General features: G+C 41.9%; 1 pseudogene; it reads right to left on the bottom strand.

The window, feature by feature from the left end:
- LOC106735276 (heterogeneous nuclear ribonucleoprotein A1-like) overlaps positions 1-485 on the bottom strand; it is a 6,120-nt pseudogene extending 5,635 nt beyond the window's left edge.
- Between the last annotated feature and the right edge of the window lie 17,647 nt (positions 486-18,132).

Here is an 18,132-nt window from a genome sequence, read left to right on the forward strand (position 1 = left end):
TCATGATCATCAAAGGTCACAAAAGCAAAGCCCCTCTTCTTGCCACTGCCACGGTCAGTCATGATTTCAATCACTTCGATTTTACCATACTGTTCAAAATAATCTCTTAGGTGATGTTCTTCAGTGTCTTCTTTAATGCCACCAACAAATATCTTTTTCACAGTTAAGTGGGCACCCGGTCTTTGAGAGTCTTCTCTTGAGACAGCCCTCTTTGGTTCCGCAACTCTTCCATCCACCTTGTGTGGCCTTGCATTCATGGCTGCATCTACCTCCTCCACAGTGGCATACATGACAAACCCAAAGCCCCTGGAGCGCTTGGTGTTTGGATCTCACATTACCACGCAGTCTGTGAGCGTTCCCCATTGCTCAAGATGACTCCTCAGGCTCTCATCGGTTGTTTCAAAGCTCAATCCTCCAATAAAGGGTTTCCGCAGCTGTTCCGGCTCTTTGGGAGACTCAGACTTAGACATGATGGCAGTGAGAAGAGAGAGTTCAACGATGCTTCCCCGGCGGCGTCCACAGGCAGAAAGCCCCCGAGATTTTTTTTTTTTTTAAACTTTTGCTAAAGGGTACGTGCACTCACTAGAAAGACAGAGAGAGACAGAGAGACATAAAGCAAGAAATTACTCCCTAGCAGAGATAGCCACACTGTAATGCCTTCTCCTCCATTCTCCTCTTGGGATCTTGGGCGCGCACGCGTGTGCACACACACACACACACACACACACACACACATACACACACACATATGCACCCAGTGTGAGTTTTAAGTCACCAGATCCGGGACTCAAACCACAGTCAACTACGTGGGAGTCCACAATGTAACCATTACGCCATCTGCGGGTCTCAAGAGAGATTTTTGCTATAAGGTGCGTGTACTCACCAGAGAGACTGACAGAAAGCAAGAAATCACGCCCCCAAAGGAGATGGCCATACCACAATCCCTTCTCTACTCTCCTCTCAGGATTTTGGGCATGTGTGAGATTTTTAAGCTGTTGGCTCCAGAACTTGAACCAAGGTCAATTATGTGGGAGTCCAGCAAAGGACATAACCATTATGCCATCTCCTGGTCCCAAGGACATTAGTTTTTTTTTTTTTTAATAGACATTCATTTTTTAGAGTACATTTAAGTTCACAGCAATATTGAGCCTGATTGTCTTCCAAAGTGACCGTGTCATTTTACATTCCCACCAGCAGTGAGAGTTCCTGTTGTTCTACGTCCTCACCAGCATTTGGTGTTGTCATTGTTCTGGACTTTGGCCATTTTAATAGGTGTATACTTTATCTCATTGTTGCTTAATTTGCATTTATCTGATAACATTTGATGTGGTGGAGCATCTGTTCATACACTTACTTGCCATCTGTATAACTTCTTTGGTCTGGTGTTTGAAATTTTTTTTTTTTTCGGTTTTTGCCATAGAGTGTATGTGCTCTCCAGAGAGAGGGAAAGTGAGAAATCACTTGAACCGCAGTCAGCCATATGGGAATCCAGTATCTTAACCACCATGGCATCTGCTGGCCTCTGTTCAGATCATTTTTAATTTGCTCATTTTTGGGGGGAGATGTTTTTGCTATAGGGCATGTGCGCTCGCCAGAGAGACAGAGAGAGACAGAGAGACAGAAAGTGATAAATCACCCCCCAGAAGGGTTGACCATGCTGCAATCCCTTCTCCTCCATTCTCCTCTTGGGATCTTGGGCATGCATGCATGCGCACCTGGTATAAGTTTAAGTCACCAGGTCTGGGACTTGATCCATGGTCGACTACATGGGAGTCCAGCAACATAGTCATTATGCCAACTGCTGGTCCCAATTTGGCCATTTTTTAATTGGGTTGTTCACGTTCTTACTGTTGCATTTTAAGAGTTCTTTGTACAGTCCTTATTAGATACATATTTTGAAAATATTTTTGCTTAGTATGTGTTTTTTCGTTCTCTTGAAATTATCATTATTTTAATTATTTATTTCTCACATGAGCAAAAAAAGGAGACAGACAGACAGCCTCCCCAGCAGGGTCTTGACATCTTGATACCATGATCCACTCCCAGCTTCAACCAGCCTGATCATGGGCATGTGGCTATCCAGTGCAGTCAGGGAGGTTTCCTAATGCTTATCTTTCCCATGTGGGTCAGCCTTGCAAAGCAACACATTTACCACTGTGCCATCATCTAGTTCTTTGAAATTATTTTAAATTTATTAGTGTAATAGTATATTAATTAATATGGCTATTTGCATCTGAAACTTTGTTTTTTATTTCAGAAAAAAATAATTCTACAGTCATCCAATAGACAAGTTATAATAAGGTTAAAGTATCTGACTGAATGTAAAAGGTTAAGGCAAAGACTTGACTTCTGGAAGGATATCTGTACATTTTCTGCCTAGGCTTTCTATAAAGCCTAGACTGCCCTCTACTGTCTAATATTTCAAGAGGACTCAAAATTTTTTTTTCTTTTTTTTGTAGAGGTTTTGCTATAGGGCATGTGCGCTCGCCAGACAGAGAGAGACAGAGAGATATAAAGCAAGAAATCACCTCCCCCCCAGAGGGGATGGCCACTCTGCAATCCCTTCTCCTCTATTATCCTCTCGGGATCTTGGAGACGCATGCACGCACGCACACGGCGTGAGTTTAAGCCACCAGGTCCGGGACTTGAACCGCAGTCGACTACATGGGAGTCCAGCGACATAGCCATTATGCTAACTGCTGGTCCCAGGAGGACTCAAATTTTTGAAATAATACGTGTGTATGTGTGTGTAAGAGAAAGTGTGTCTATCTAAGTCTCTGTCTCTCTCTGGTGAGCGCATGCAGCCTCTGGCAATTAAAAAAAAAAGTAAAAGTAATGAAAATAAAATTTAAAAAATCTAAAAGAACTTGCCAAAGACAAAGAGAAAAATATACATCATTTGAAGTTTGAATTTTCTATTCTTTTTATTTCCCTACTTTTCTTCTTGCTGATAGCCAGCGGCCCTTCCTGACAGTCCTCAAAGGACTTCCAAGGACCTGGCAAATGCAGGTATGTCCACACTCCTCGACCATCAGAGCTAACAGGAACTTCTAATGTAGACCCACTCACTGCTTTTCATACACGTATTTTTGTTTTGTTTTGTTTTAATTGCCAGAGGGCATGCATGCTGGCTAGAGAAAGACAGACAGAGAGGGAGAAGGAGAAAGCACCCCCCCACGGGGTGTGTTCACACCATAACCCCTTCTCTTTCATTTCTCCATCCTCTCAGGATTTCAGGCTTGCACACCCACTCACCCAGGATGTTTTTCAATCCTCTAGGACCAGTCAATCTTGTGGGGTCTGAGTCCCTTTAAGCACTAGGCTATGGGGCCAGCCCTTCATACATGTTTTTAACATATTCCACACATATTTTCAGGCAGTCATTCATTTATCTATTCCACAAGCAATTATTGAGTACCTGTTATGCCCCATACATTGTCTACATGTCATAAATATGTGCTATTTCTACTGGATAGGGATCTAAAACTTAGTCATCTATTTATTTAACTTATTATATAATGAGAGACAGAGGCAGAGGGACACAGGCAACCCAACATGGTCCCCATGCCTCAAGTCACTGAATCTTAGCTGGCCTGGACTGTGGGGACCCACATGTATCCAATATATAATCACATTCCTTTTATCACTAAAACTAAGCAACTCTGACTCTGCATCCCAGGAGCATATCTTTTTTTCCCCTCCCCAGAATGCCTGTGTGTAATACATGCCTGAACTCCAGAGGGCAAACTTGGGATCCCTGAACTGCAGCAGGCCTACTCTGGGACCTGGTCCTCCTTTTGGGTTGCCTACTGGCTTCTGCTGGGAATGTGGAATGTTTTTCATCACTTCCAGCATTGCCTTGGATTGTCTTCGCCACTACTGAACCTGCAGTGTGTCCTAGAAGAGGGAGGAAGGATGTTCTTCCCCACCCAGTGTTTATACACACAAAGGGTAGAAACTCGAACACACACACACACACACACACACACACACACTTCACCTTTCCATAGAGGAATGGCAGCTGGAATATCCCATCTTACACATATGACCTCAGGAATCTTCAAAACAAAAGTCTGCCCTTGGTAGATTTCCCAAGGTCTGGGTTACTGAGTTACATCTTTGGTCATTATGTTACCCATAAGTAGAGAGCAACAGACCATCCTTGCTGAAGCAGAGATGGGGATGTATCTCTTTCCTCCATCCTTTCTCTGCAGGTTGGTTTACATTGAGGTACGTCTACAGCACGGTGGGCTTTTGTGGAATACAGATTGACAGCCACTAATCTACTTTAAAACCCTCAGTTTACATACAGCTAAGAAAAATGAGGGAGCCAGGCAGTGGTGTGGTGGTTAAGGCAGCTGAATCCCGCATGGCCTTCTGTGTGGTTCTAGTCTCAGACCCAGTGGCTTGGGAATCACGCTGGGCACGTGTGCATATGCCAAAATCCCGAGAGGAGAATTTAGACAGGATTGTGATGGCCTTTCCCCCAGAGGGCACTTTCTCTCTCACTCTCTCTCTCTCTCTCTCTCTCTGAGCACATGTGCCCTGTAGCAAAACTAAAGCAAAATAAAACAGAAAAAGAAAAATCAACTATTTATAATACTTCATTGTAAATAGCTGATCTGGAAGTCAAAGGGATATCTCTTTGTTTCAAACCCTTTGCTCTTTCTGTCGCATTGTTGTTTGTTTCTCTTTTATTTCTATGCAGATTTATTTGTCCATGTCCCTGCCCTCTGAGCCCAACTTTAGGTAGCCATGATATTACGATATACATTTCGATTTTCATTCATGGTTCCTGGTGGCCAGCAGGTGGTGTGGTGGTTAAAGGCGCTGGATTCCTACATGGCCAGTTGTAGTTTGAGTCCTGGACCTAGTGACTTGCTTTCTCTCTTTCTCTCTCTCTTTCTGTCTCTGCTCAAATTAAAAAAAATAATAATAACAAGTGGAATTAAATACATTTTTTTAAAGAATAAAGAAGTACTGAAGGCCTAGACTTACTGCTGGTGTCTAATGTGGGTGTTGTGGGCCTGAGCCCTCAACCTTGGGATATGATGTTATCTCCAGATAAAGTGTATCACGAGATTGGATTAGAGGATGCCCGGCTGTTGTCTCATACAAAATTGATTGCTTGTTTGGTGTGTGGGGGAGAAAAGTCATATACACATTTGGTCATAGAAGTCTTCTGTGTTGATTGTTGAGTGACTGTATAACAGGAGAAATTGAGTCTTTTTTTCTGGCTCAGTAGATATTCCATGAAACACTGTTTTATGAACTAATTTATAATTAGATTTTAAAAATATGTTTAGAGCCAACTGGTGAAGTGGTGGCTAAGGCAGGTAGATTGATTCCACATGACTTACTTCACAGTTTGTGTCCCAGACCCAGTGGCTTGAAAGACACACCAAGTGCATGTGTGTGCATGCCTTAAATCCCAAAAGGAAAATGGTGGATGGATATGGCATGGTCATCCTCTCTGGGAAGTGATTTCCCACTTTCATTCTCTTTCTCTCTTTCTGTCATGACACCATAGGGATGCATTTTTTCAGTAGATATTATGCACCACATTGAATAGATATCAACACCACACTAGAATAATGTAATTTTACCCATACAAAAAGCATACATTAGATAGGCACCAGAAAGCAGCAAGACCCATTAAAATACAATAATATAAATCTGGCATAATTGTTTTATTTACTGTGAATACTACTATGGGTGCACAATAAAGTACAAATTTATGAATGAAATATATAGTCTTAGGGACCAGCAGTTAGCGTAATCGCTATGTTGCTGGACTCCCATGTAGTCGACCGCGGTTCGAGTCCCGGACCCGGTGGCTTAAACTCATGCCAGGCGCGTGTGCGTGTGTGCCCAAGATCCCGAGAGGAGAATGGAGGAGAAGGGATTGCAGCATAGCCACCCACCCTGGGGGGGTGATTTCTCGCTTTCTGTCTCTCTGTCTCTCTCTGTCTATCTGGCAAGCACAAGTGCCCTATAGCAAAAACCTCTCCAAAAAAAAAGAGAAAGAAATATATAGTCTTGAGTGATGGAAAAGGCTCCTGTAGTGAATATTAACTGACTTCGGGAATGATACAAAATGGAGAGGGGCTTCCTCAGACTCACAAATGAGAAAGGGGGTTCCCCATGTTGGAGAACTGGTCATAAGCCCCAGGGATTGTTAAACAGGTAGATTGTTAAGTGAGGAGTGACTGTCTAGGGAACCCCCAAAGGATAGCAGTGTCAGAACTTTTACCAGAAAGTCCTGAAAAGATGAAGGGAGAGAATAGTCTCTCCAGAGAGCATAGAAGGAGAACTTCCTTGAGAGAAATTATGACCTTTGGAAAAGGCCCACCCAGCTCAAGGCCACCTTTCAGGGATAAGGTTGGACAGTAATAACACCATCCTCATTGTCCTCTTTTCTTCTGGTCTCCAGTGGGCATCTTTGCTGGTTGAATTAAATTGGTGGTCAAAGTCATTGGATTTGTCCATACAAGCCAGTAGTCCTACAGAGCAGGATGAGAAAGGGTGGAAAGTGATCTAGATAGCAAATGGGGCCAGCTCCATAGCACAGTGGTTAAGGGAACTGGATCCCACATGGCTAACCACATTCAAATCCTGAATCTAGAAGCCTGAAAAACATTCTGGGCACATGTACATGCATGCCCAAATTCCCGATGGGATGGAGATATGGAGGAGAAGTGATTGGGATGTGACCACACCCGATGGAAGGGTGCTTTTTCTCTCTGTCTCTTGCTGGTCAGCACATATGTCTTCTGGCAATAAAAAAAATAATAATAACAAAATAAAGAACATTCACTTTAAGGAAAACTATGGGAAATTATAAGAAGACAATTGAAATTATTATCTGTTATAAAGCCACAAAATTCAACTAGGTAAAAACAGTTTGACAGAATTAAAACCATTTGACAGAGGTATCTGAGTTGTGATGGAGGAGTAGAATGGGAATGGAACTGAATCTTTTTTCAGCCAGCAATTAGAGCTGGGAAATCTATATGCTCACCCAGATTCTAGAAGAAAACAAAGGAACACAGAAAAAAATTTTAAAGTTATCTTTTAATTTACTTTTATTTGTTGTTATTATTTAATTTTTAATTTGATAACAGAGAGACCAAAGCAAAAGAGAAAGTGAGAAAGTGAGCTGCCAGGTCCAGGACTTGAACTGCAGGCAGCCATGTGAGAGTCCAGCACCTGAACCACTACGCCAATTCCTGGTCCCACAGAAGTTATTTAAGTCTCATAGGACCACTAGATGGCATAATCCTTATGTTGCTAGGCTCCCGCATGGTTCGAGTCTCAGACCTGGCAGCTTAAAACTCATGTCGAGTGCGTGTGCATGCATGCCCAAAATCCCAAGAGGAGAATGGAGGAGAAGGGATTGTGGGGTGACCATCCCAGGGGACGATTCTCACTTTCTGTCTCTCTGGCAAGCATAAGCGTCCTATGACAAAAATCTCTCTTTAAAAAAAAGATGTCATTTTAGTCTCTGCCTTTCCTGTGATACTCAATAGAGGTGATCCTTTCTTTTTTCAGGTTTTTGCCATAAGGTGCTTGTACTTGCCAGAGAGATACAGTGAGAGGGAAAGTGAGAAACCATCCCCAGGTCAGGGGTGGGGTGGGGATGGTCACGCCACAATCCCTTCTCCTCCATTCTCTTCCCAGGATTTTGGGCATGTACACTCACCCAGTGGGGGTGATTTTGGAGCCACTGGGTCCAGGACTCAAACTGTGATCAGCCTTGTGGGAGTCCAGCACCTTAACTACCACACTGCCCCTTGACCCCAGAGGCATTTCTTTTTTCATAAGCACCTCTATTTTTTTTTTTTTTTAATTTCCAGAGGGTACATATTATGCTCACCAGAGTAAGAGAGACAAAGGACTCCCCCAATGGAGCATGGTCATGCTGCAATTTTTTTCCTTTCTGTCAGGATTTTGGGCACACACACACACCATGTTTTTTCAACCACCAGGGCCAGGATTCAAGCCTTAATTAGCCATGTGGGATCCAGCTTGGACAGTAGCACAACAGTAAAATGCAATGCTCTGTGAGTCTGACCCACATGGGAGGGTTTCAGGTTCATGTCTAAAGACTTCCTTCAGTCTGAAGAACATTCACGTTTTCATGGTCTAGGCTAACTAAAGCTAGGGGTAGATCCTGTCACATGAAGACCCTGTTGATAGCACTGTGTCTATCTGCCTCTCTCTCAGTCATGGACCATGTAAACAAAAATATATTTTTTTTTCTTTTCCTTTCCTTTCTTTTTTAATATGCTAGAGAGCACATGCACTCACTGGAGAGAAAAAGTGCAAAAGTACCCCCCCATGGGGAATGGTCATGCCTCAGTTCCTTCTCCTCCATTTTCCCCTCCATTTGGGATTTTGAGCATGCATCCACATGCACCTGGTATGTTTTTCAAACCACAGGTCCAGGACTCAAACCATGTGATCAGTCATGAGGGATCGAGCAACCTTAGCCACCACACCTCTGGCTGGTTCCCCCCAATTTTCTTTCTTTCTTTTTTAGAATTATTTATTTATTTTTATTTATTCATTCAATCATTTTCATTTGACCAGAGAAAGACAAACACACAGAGACAAGGAAAGTGAGAAAGCAAGCCACCAGGTCCAAGACTCGAACAGTGGTTGACCATTGTGGGAGCGTCCAGCACTTTAACTACCAATGCCACCTGCTGACCCCCTCCTCAATTTTCTTTTGAAATCAGGATGCAGCTTATAGTTGGTATGAACACTTAAAACGTCGTCCTGTTGTTTGCTTGTTTATTTCCCCTTTGTTTTGTGTTGCTGTCAGTGGATCTTTGAATTATGGAAACACATCACATTGAAGATGCGGCCCAAGAGGAGAATGGAGGAGAAGGGATTGTGGGGTGACCATCCCAGGGGACGATTCTCACTTTCTGTCTCTCTGGCAAGCATAAGCGTCCTATGACAAAAATCTCTCTTTAAAAAAAAGATGTCATTTTAGTCTCTGCCTTTCCTGTGATACTCAATAGAGGTGATCCTTTCTTTTTTCAGGTTTTTGCCATAAGGTGCTTGTACTTGCCAGAGAGATACAGTGAGAGGGAAAGTGAGAAACCATCCCCAGGTCAGGGGTGGGGTGGGGATGGTCACGCCACAATCCCTTCTCCTCCATTCTCTTCCCAGGATTTTGGGCATGTACACTCACCCAGTGGGGGTGATTTTGGAGCCACTGGGTCCAGGACTCAAACTGTGATCAGCCTTGTGGGAGTCCAGCACCTTAACTACCACACTGCCCCTTGACCCCAGAGGCATTTCTTTTTTCATAAGCACCTCTATTTTTTTTTTTTTTTAATTTCCAGAGGGTACATATTATGCTCACCAGAGTAAGAGAGACAAAGGACTCCCCCAATGGAGCATGGTCATGCTGCAATTTTTTTCCTTTCTGTCAGGATTTTGGGCACACACACACACCATGTTTTTTCAACCACCAGGGCCAGGATTCAAGCCTTAATTAGCCATGTGGGATCCAGCTTGGACAGTAGCACAACAGTAAAATGCAATGCTCTGTGAGTCTGACCCACATGGGAGGGTTTCAGGTTCATGTCTAAAGACTTCCTTCAGTCTGAAGAACATTCACGTTTTCATGGTCTAGGCTAACTAAAGCTAGGGGTAGATCCTGTCACATGAAGACCCTGTTGATAGCACTGTGTCTATCTGCCTCTCTCTCAGTCATGGACCATGTAAACAAAAATATATTTTTTTTTCTTTTCCTTTCCTTTCTTTTTTAATATGCTAGAGAGCACATGCACTCACTGGAGAGAAAAAGTGCAAAAGTACCCCCCCATGGGGAATGGTCATGCCTCAGTTCCTTCTCCTCCATTTTCCCCTCCATTTGGGATTTTGAGCATGCATCCACATGCACCTGGTATGTTTTTCAAACCACAGGTCCAGGACTCAAACCATGTGATCAGTCATGAGGGATCGAGCAACCTTAGCCACCACACCTCTGGCTGGTTCCCCCCAATTTTCTTTCTTTCTTTTTTAGAATTATTTATTTATTTTTATTTATTCATTCAATCATTTTCATTTGACCAGAGAAAGACAAACACACAGAGACAAGGAAAGTGAGAAAGCAAGCCACCAGGTCCAAGACTCGAACAGTGGTTGACCATTGTGGGAGCGTCCAGCACTTTAACTACCAATGCCACCTGCTGACCCCCTCCTCAATTTTCTTTTGAAATCAGGATGCAGCTTATAGTTGGTATGAACACTTAAAACGTCGTCCTTTTGTTTGCTTGTTTATTTCCCCTTTGTTTTGTTTTGCTGTCAGTGGATCTTTGAATTATGGAAACACATCACATTGAAGATGCGGCCCAGGTCTTTTGCTTCCCCTTGGTCTGCCAGCGAATGTGATGACTCTGACAATACATATGCTTCATAAAGCTAGGCTGACATCCTGTCTTTCAGGAATTTGCTGGCTTCCTGCCATACTCATACATTTATAAAATGTATCTGCAGAGTTAAGCACTTTTAATTTTGAGAGCTTAGTACTTTGGAGACTCTAGTTTCTATTCTGTAGTGAACAAAGTTATAACATTCACTCTCTTACATGTCTCAGAAAAGACCATTTATTTTTATAAAAAGGACAATATTTTTCTCTATATAATAACTTAAATTTATAATAATATATAAATAATAATATAGTAAATAATAACTTATTTACTAAAGGCTGTTGTTAATAACTCATCCCTATCACCCTCATGGTATCTATGTAGCATGTGAAAAATTCAAAACTAACCGCTGTGTTAGTTAGAACTATTGTAGTTTAGGAGCCCATTTAAAAATTAATTATGAAGATCAGGCCCTTGGAGAATAAGTTTGTTGACCTGGAGCCAGTTTAAAAAAGAGAGAGAGAGAGAGAGAACTACTAAACTTTTCTTCAAGAAATGGATGAGGTTTTGAGAGATTGAAAACAGGAAATTAGCAAAATGAGGGGACACTGTGGCTGCACATTGGCCCATTTGCAGCTGTGAAGTTGGGAGTTGCGAGGCCTCCTGAAGGTGGTGTGGTCATTTCCAAATGTGCAGAAAAACACTATATGGGCCAGCAGTGACCTTGAGTGGGACTCAGCACAATGCCCAGATCCTGTAGCCTGAATGGAATAGGCACAGTATGGTTCTTCCATAATAGGGAATGACCCAGGGACTGTTAAATTTCTAAAGGTTAAAGTCCGTTTGAGGTCAGTCTGCCCTAGAATGTCATCCCCTCTGTGGCTTTCTTCTGTCTATAACAATAACACAGTGGGTATAAGTGGCGCTTCAGAGAGAAGACGCAGAGGCAGATGCCAGTGGGAGGTCAAGGTGGAGAAAAGAGAGGGGAGACACTGGGCAGTGGAGCTGTAGTGTAGCTGGAAAGGTGACCTCAGAATCAGAGGACAACAAGAGGAAATGAAACCCTAGGATATCTATCCCCCCAGAAACTGGGGATGGGCATTTGAACTAAACTGAATTTAGGACTCGGCAACATCCGTAAAGCTGACTTGTCTATCATACATATACATTGTATATGTCATTTAAATTGTTTGAGGTAGTAAGATCTGAGAGGTTAACTAACTTGCTCAAGGGCAAAGTAGCACAATCTATAATTGGAATGTGGCTCCTGGGGCTGGCAGGTGGCATGGTGGTTAAGGCGCTAGGCTCCCACATGGCCGGCATGGTTCAAATCCTGGATCTGACAGCTTGCTTTCTTGTTTTTCCTTTTCTCCCTCTCTCTGTCTGCATCTCGTCAAATTTTAAATAAATAAATAAATAATCATTTAAAAAAAAAGAAAGAAAGAAAGAAAAAATAACTCCTGCAACTTCTGTCTTTTTTTTTAAAACCATGATGGAGTAACAGGAACTACATTTGCTATCCTGCCTTTAAACTTTTCAAACTGGGAAAAAATATGTGAAACAAGGAGTCTTCAAAAAACTGTGGAAAATGGTGCATTATGAAAAAGCTATGGATGGATTTCAATATTTTAAAACATTGTTGATTCTTTAATTTGTATTTATTTAGTTATTGCCAAAGGGTGTGTATGCTCACCAGAAAGAAAGTACCCCTCCCAATGGGTTGTGGTCATGCTGAAATCCTTTTTCTCTTTTTTCCATCCTGTGAGGATTTTGGGCATATACACACACATACATGCCCAGTGTGTATTCCAGGTAGCCAGGCTGGGACTTGAATTGCAAGCAGCCTGTGGGATCCAGCTCCTTTAACCACTGTGCTATAGGGCTAGCCCAAGATTTTAAACCTTTTTTACACCAAAATAAACTCTTACTTTAATTCCATTTTTCATGAACTCTTTGAAGTCCCCTTGTAGTTTTAGTTCCTGGAGAACAAGCAGCTCAGAATAGTAAATCCTAAAAGGAAACAAAAGAGATAAGCCTTATGGTTGCCCTAGCTTTTGCTGTATTTTATTTTTGGAAATATGATTTCTATCTCTGGGGATAAATCCCCCCCTTTTTTTTTTAAGATTTATTTAATTTGGGGACCAGCAGGTCTTGTGGTGGTTAAGGTGCTGGATTCCCACATGGCCATCTGTGGTTTGAGTCCCAGATCAGGTGGCTTGCTTTCTCACTTTCCCTTTCTCTCTGGCAAATTTTAAAAATAGTAATAATTTTTTAGAAAAAGATTTATTTAATGTTATTAATTTGATATGTGTATTCACCAGAGAGAGACACAAAGAGAAAGGTGGGATAGAGCAAAAACAAGCCACCAGGTCTAGGACTCCGACTGCAGTTAGCAATGTGGGAGGTCCCAGTGCCTTAACCACCATGCTACCTGTTGGCCCAAAAAATCTCGTTTTATAATGAGAGATCCTGAGTTGAGAGAGACCAAAAATCCAATTTATACTTTTTTTTTTAAGAGAGGTTTTTGCTATAGGGCGCGTGCGCTCGCCATAGAGACAGAGAGAGACAGAGAGACAGAAAGCAAGAAATCACCCCCCAGGGGGGATGGTCACGCTGCAATCCCTTCTCCTCTTGGAATCTTGGGCACGCACGCATACGTGCCCGGTGTGAGTTTAAGTCACTGGGTCTGGAACTCGAACTGCAGTCGACTACATGGGAGTCCAGTGACATAGCCATTACACTAACTGCTGGTCCTGCAATTTATACTTCTAACAGTTTAAGTAAAGAAGAAGTTTTTTGGAGGGATCCTAGAATAGCTTACAGAATTGAGTAATGCCATGTATATTCCCTTTTTATTACTGCTGTAACAAATTATCACCAATTTAGTGGCTTAAAACAACACAAATTTATTATTGTACAGTTCTAGAGGTCTGATATTTTCACTAAAATCAAAGGGCTAAGATCAAGTTGTTGGCAAGGCTGCATTCCTTCTGGAGACTCTAAGGAAGAATCTGTTTCCTTATCTTTTCCAGCTTCTAGAGGCTGGCCCATTCCCTGACTGATGGCCCACTTCTGTCTTCAAAGCCAGCTATGTTGGGCCTAATCTTTCTCACACTGCCTGCCATCTTTTGGTCTCCCTTTCTGCCTCCCTCTCCCACTTAAAAGAACCCATGTGATTATATTGGGCTCACCCATGTAAACCAGAATAATCTCAAAGCCAGCTGACTAGCAAATGTTTTAAAAGTTTATTCATTTATTTCTTTTGAAAAGGAGACAGAAATAGAGACAGAAACAGGCAATAGCGTCTTCATGCCATGATCCACTCCTAGTCTCATCCAACCTGGATTACAGGCATGCATACAAACATCTGCTTTCTCATTCTTTTCTCTTTCTCTGGTGAGTGCACGCAAATTTATAAAAAAGAGAGAGAGACTGCCAATGCAAGGTTGAAGGAGGAAGAAGGAAGAGATATGAAGATTGAAGACACTGAAATTTCAGTTAACCCTGTTAAATACAAAAGGGGCAAATAAATATTTTTAATCATTTAGAATTTAGTGTATGTTGTCAATAAGCTTTAAAATGAGGAGATACATGTCTTATCTGACTTTCCTTTTTAGAAACTGCAAGGCAAAGGAGAATGTGTAAATAGAAGGTCAAGCAAGTGACTGAAAAATGTGGTTGTAGACTATAAAAAAGTAAATAATTCAGTATCTTTTCTGAATTATAAAGCAGGAAGAAACCTCAAAAGCATTTGGCCCAGTCCTCTGCTTCTGAGAAACTCCATGCTTACATCATCTCAGATGGGGTGAGGGAGGGAGTCAGGGGTCGAGGGAAGGGCTGGAGCAAGGAAGAAGGGCAGGAAGTATGAACCGTTCTAAGATCTCTAGGCATGAAGATGGCTGTGTAGACCTTTTCAAAGTTCGACAAGGTCCTCAGGAGATCTTTACATAGCTGAACCACTCAACACTGGTATTTCCTAGGAGCTTTACACGTGGAAGACCTGCTGACACTTAGCTCAGCTATATTCTGACTTTGAGGAAGGACTGAGGTTTGAGGAAACTTCTGGGACACAGTCATACCCCAAGGAAAGCTTACTGTCAGATTATCAACTTATCTCAAGAGTCCTAAAACAGGAAACAGGGTGAGATCCTCCCCCTACCATCAGCACTTGCCTCAATATGTTTGATGCACTAATTCCCTCCATAGCTGAAGTCTGAAGAGAGGAAATTAAGATCCTTGTGTCTGTCCTTGCCTTTTCTCTATCTCACTTCCTCTTTTCTCCCCTGCGACTCCACACAGCTGACTGCCTCCCCACCCTAGCTGCATGGCAAGGTTTAGGGGCAGGCAGGAATACCGGTCTGCATTGCTGCAGGCTAGACCTTCTACCTAGTTCTCTAGCCAAGTGTCCTGCAAAAAGGGACCAATGACTGCCCTCACTTGTCCTGGGGCAGTAAACCTCTAGCCTCTCAGCCCAGAGATGGAAAACTAGAGAATGACATTTAGAGAAGTATTTAAATGTATGTTTTAATATTCTTTACAAAAAGAAGTCCCATTTTACCAGTAAGTGGCAAATATAGGACTCGAATGCAGTTCTGTCTGATTCAAGTTTTTCTATTTGAGGAAGTCATTCTTTTCTTTTTAAAGAATTATTTTTATTTAACTTTATTATTATTATTATTTAATTTAAGAGACAGAGAGAGAGAGTGAGTGAGGGAAAGTGAGAAAACGAGGCACCAGTTTCAGGACTCAAACTGTAGTCCGCCAAGTGGGAATCCAGAGCCCTTAATCAACATGACACCTGCCAGCCCCAGAGAAAGTCATTCTTTACCTTACCTGTGCTACTGCCATGGCAGACTTATTCCTGCCCTCAGAATGATTTAAATCCTATGGCACTTCTACTAGCCCTGAGGTCCTGCATTATCCACACTCTCAACTTTGAATTTTTCCCCTTTGCCAATTATTTGTCCTTGCGTCATCTCATTTGATTGTGCCATCTGTTTTCTATTAGAACCCTAACTGATAGATGGGGTCTGTATGACTCCACCGCTTGAATTCATGTGGCAGACAGCCAGCTCAGTCAGGTGCTTCTTCCATAGTACAGAGTTGTTGATAGTACAGAGTTCTTGCTGTCCAGGCCAGGGGTCACATATTCCAGATTCTCTTGCATCAGGATGGGCCCCTAAAAATTGATTCTCACCCCCAATAATCTTGGATTTTTAAAGTTTTTAAATGTATTTCGAGGGCAGCAAGTGGTGTGGTGATTAAGGCACTGGATTCTTACATGCTCAACCACAGTTCAAGTATTGGACCAGGTGGCTTGAAAATCATGCCAGGTATATATAAATGCATGTCCAAAATCCTGAGAGGAGAATGGAGAAGACAGGATTACAGTGTGGCCACCCACCCATGAGTGAGCTCATACCCAACAAAGAGAGAGAGAGAGAAGACTAGAGAGAGGATGATTACTACTCTCATCCCCCTGTTTTCCCCTTACTCTCTTCTATCCTCTCTCCTGTCTTTCCTGCCAGCCAGGATCATGGCATCTGTGGCGTGTACAGGTTGATCAGGGAACTAAAATCTGGTCTTCCATATGGATCCAGCATCGCTGAGTGGCACATTACCAGTATACAGCTGAGTTAGTCCAATAACCATAGATCTTAAACAGAGACAAGCTACTCCTAGAAAGAGTAAAGCACTGGTGTGAGGCGGCAGGTTTTCCAGGATATTATTAATTATACTATGTTTTTAAAGAATTATTTTATTTTATTATTATTATTATTAAATTTGACCAGAGAGAGAGAGAGGGATAGTGAGAAGGTAAGCCACCAGGGCCAGTACTTATCAGCCACGTGGAGTCCAACACCTTAAGCACCACACCATCTGTTGGCATAGGTTTTCCATACAAGGCATGGATTTTGTGTATGTTACTCATTCTTCTTTAAGTAAATGTGCAGACATCTTTTCAGAAAAGAATGCAGTGACCTTTTGGAATATCCTTCTTTTTAAAAATTATTTTATTCCATTTCATTTATTCATTCATTCATTTATTTTAATTTGACTAGACACACACACACACACATACATACAGAAAGAGAGAGAGAGAGAGAGAGAGAGGAAAGTGAGAAAGCAAGCCACCAGGTCTGGGACTCGAATCATGGTTGGCCATGTGGGAGTGTCCAACGCCTTAACTACCACGCCACCGCCACTTGCCGGTCCCCTGGAATATCCTTCTTGAAATCCTAGGTATAAGTTCCTAAATTCCCAAAGTCACTCGTTTTCTTTAAAGTAAGATTCATTTGTGGGTTGCAGAAATGGTTTATAACATGTAATCTAAACAAAAAAAAAAAGTAAGATTCAATTCACATACAATAAAAGTCACTTTTTGGGACCAGCAGATGCGTATAGTAATTACATCGCTGGACTCCACATGGCCAACCTTGGTTTGAGTCCTGGACCCAGTGGCTTAAAAATCACTCCAGGCATGTGCGTGTATGTGCCCAAGATCCTGGGAGGAGAATGGAGAATATTGTGACATGGCCATCCTTCCTCAAGGGTGATTTCTCACTTTCCCTCTCACTGTCTCTGTCTCTCTCTCCAGCCAAAAACCTCTAACAAAAAAAGTCATCTTTTCAAAGTGTACAGTTCAGTAGGTTTTAGTGTCTCCACAAAGTTGTAAAATAAACTGCAATCTAATTCTGGAACATTTTCATTACCTTTGAAGAAACCATGTACCCATTAGCAGTTACTTCCTGTATCCTTCACTATCTGGCAAGCACTATGTGTTTTTTAGTGGTTTGTGTGTGTGTGTTTGTATATAATTTTCAACTTATTTATGACCTCTCTTTTTTTTAAGAATTACTTAACTTTATTTTTTATTATTATTTCTTTTGTAAAAAGAATGATTTTTTCGTTTATTATCATTATTATTTGTTTAATTTGACCAGAGAGAGAGAAAGGGAAAGTAGGAAAACAAGCTTCCAGGTCCAAGACTCAAACTGTGGTCAGCAATGTGGGAGGCCAGCATCTCAACCACCATGCTAACTGCCGACCCCTATTATTATTATTTCTTAATTTGACCAGAGAGAGACAGAGAGGGAGGGAAAGTGAGAAAGCAAGCTGCCAGATCTAGGACTTGAACCATGGACAGCTATGTGGAAGTCCAGTGTCCTTAAGCACCATGCCAATTGGCCTTAATTTATGATCTTTCTCTTTAAAAACATATTAGCACTTTGTAGCACATGCTTTAGAAAGTGTGTTTGCAGAAGCCAGTAGGTGGCATGATGGTTAAGGGCGCTAGACTCCCACATAGCAACTGCAGTTTGAGTCCCAGACCTGGCAGCTTGCTTTCTCACTTTCCCTGTCTCTCTCACACTCTCTCCCTCTCTGGTCAAATTAAAAATGAATAAATAGGGGCTGGCAGGTGGCTTGGTGGTTAAGGTGCTAGACTCCAACATGGCTGACTGTGGTTCGAGTCCTGGACCCGGCAGCTTGCTTTCTCTCTCTCTCTCTCTCTGGTCAAATTAAAATAAATAAATAATAAAAAAATAAATAAAAAAAATAAAGTTAAAATAATTCTTTAAAAATAAAAGAAAAATAAAAATGAATAAATAAATAAGGTTAAATAAAGTTAAATGAAATAATAGAAGAAGAAGAAATTATGTTTACAGAAATCCATTCCTCCCACAAAACTGTTTTTTTGAAAATGGAAGTGCTGGGTCCAGCAGGTGGCATAGTGGTTAGGGTG

This window comes from Tupaia chinensis, unplaced genomic scaffold (genome assembly GCF_000334495.1).
Source record: "Tupaia chinensis unplaced genomic scaffold, TupChi_1.0 Scaffold000350_1, whole genome shotgun sequence".
Taxonomy (NCBI): domain Eukaryota; kingdom Metazoa; phylum Chordata; class Mammalia; order Scandentia; family Tupaiidae; genus Tupaia; species Tupaia belangeri.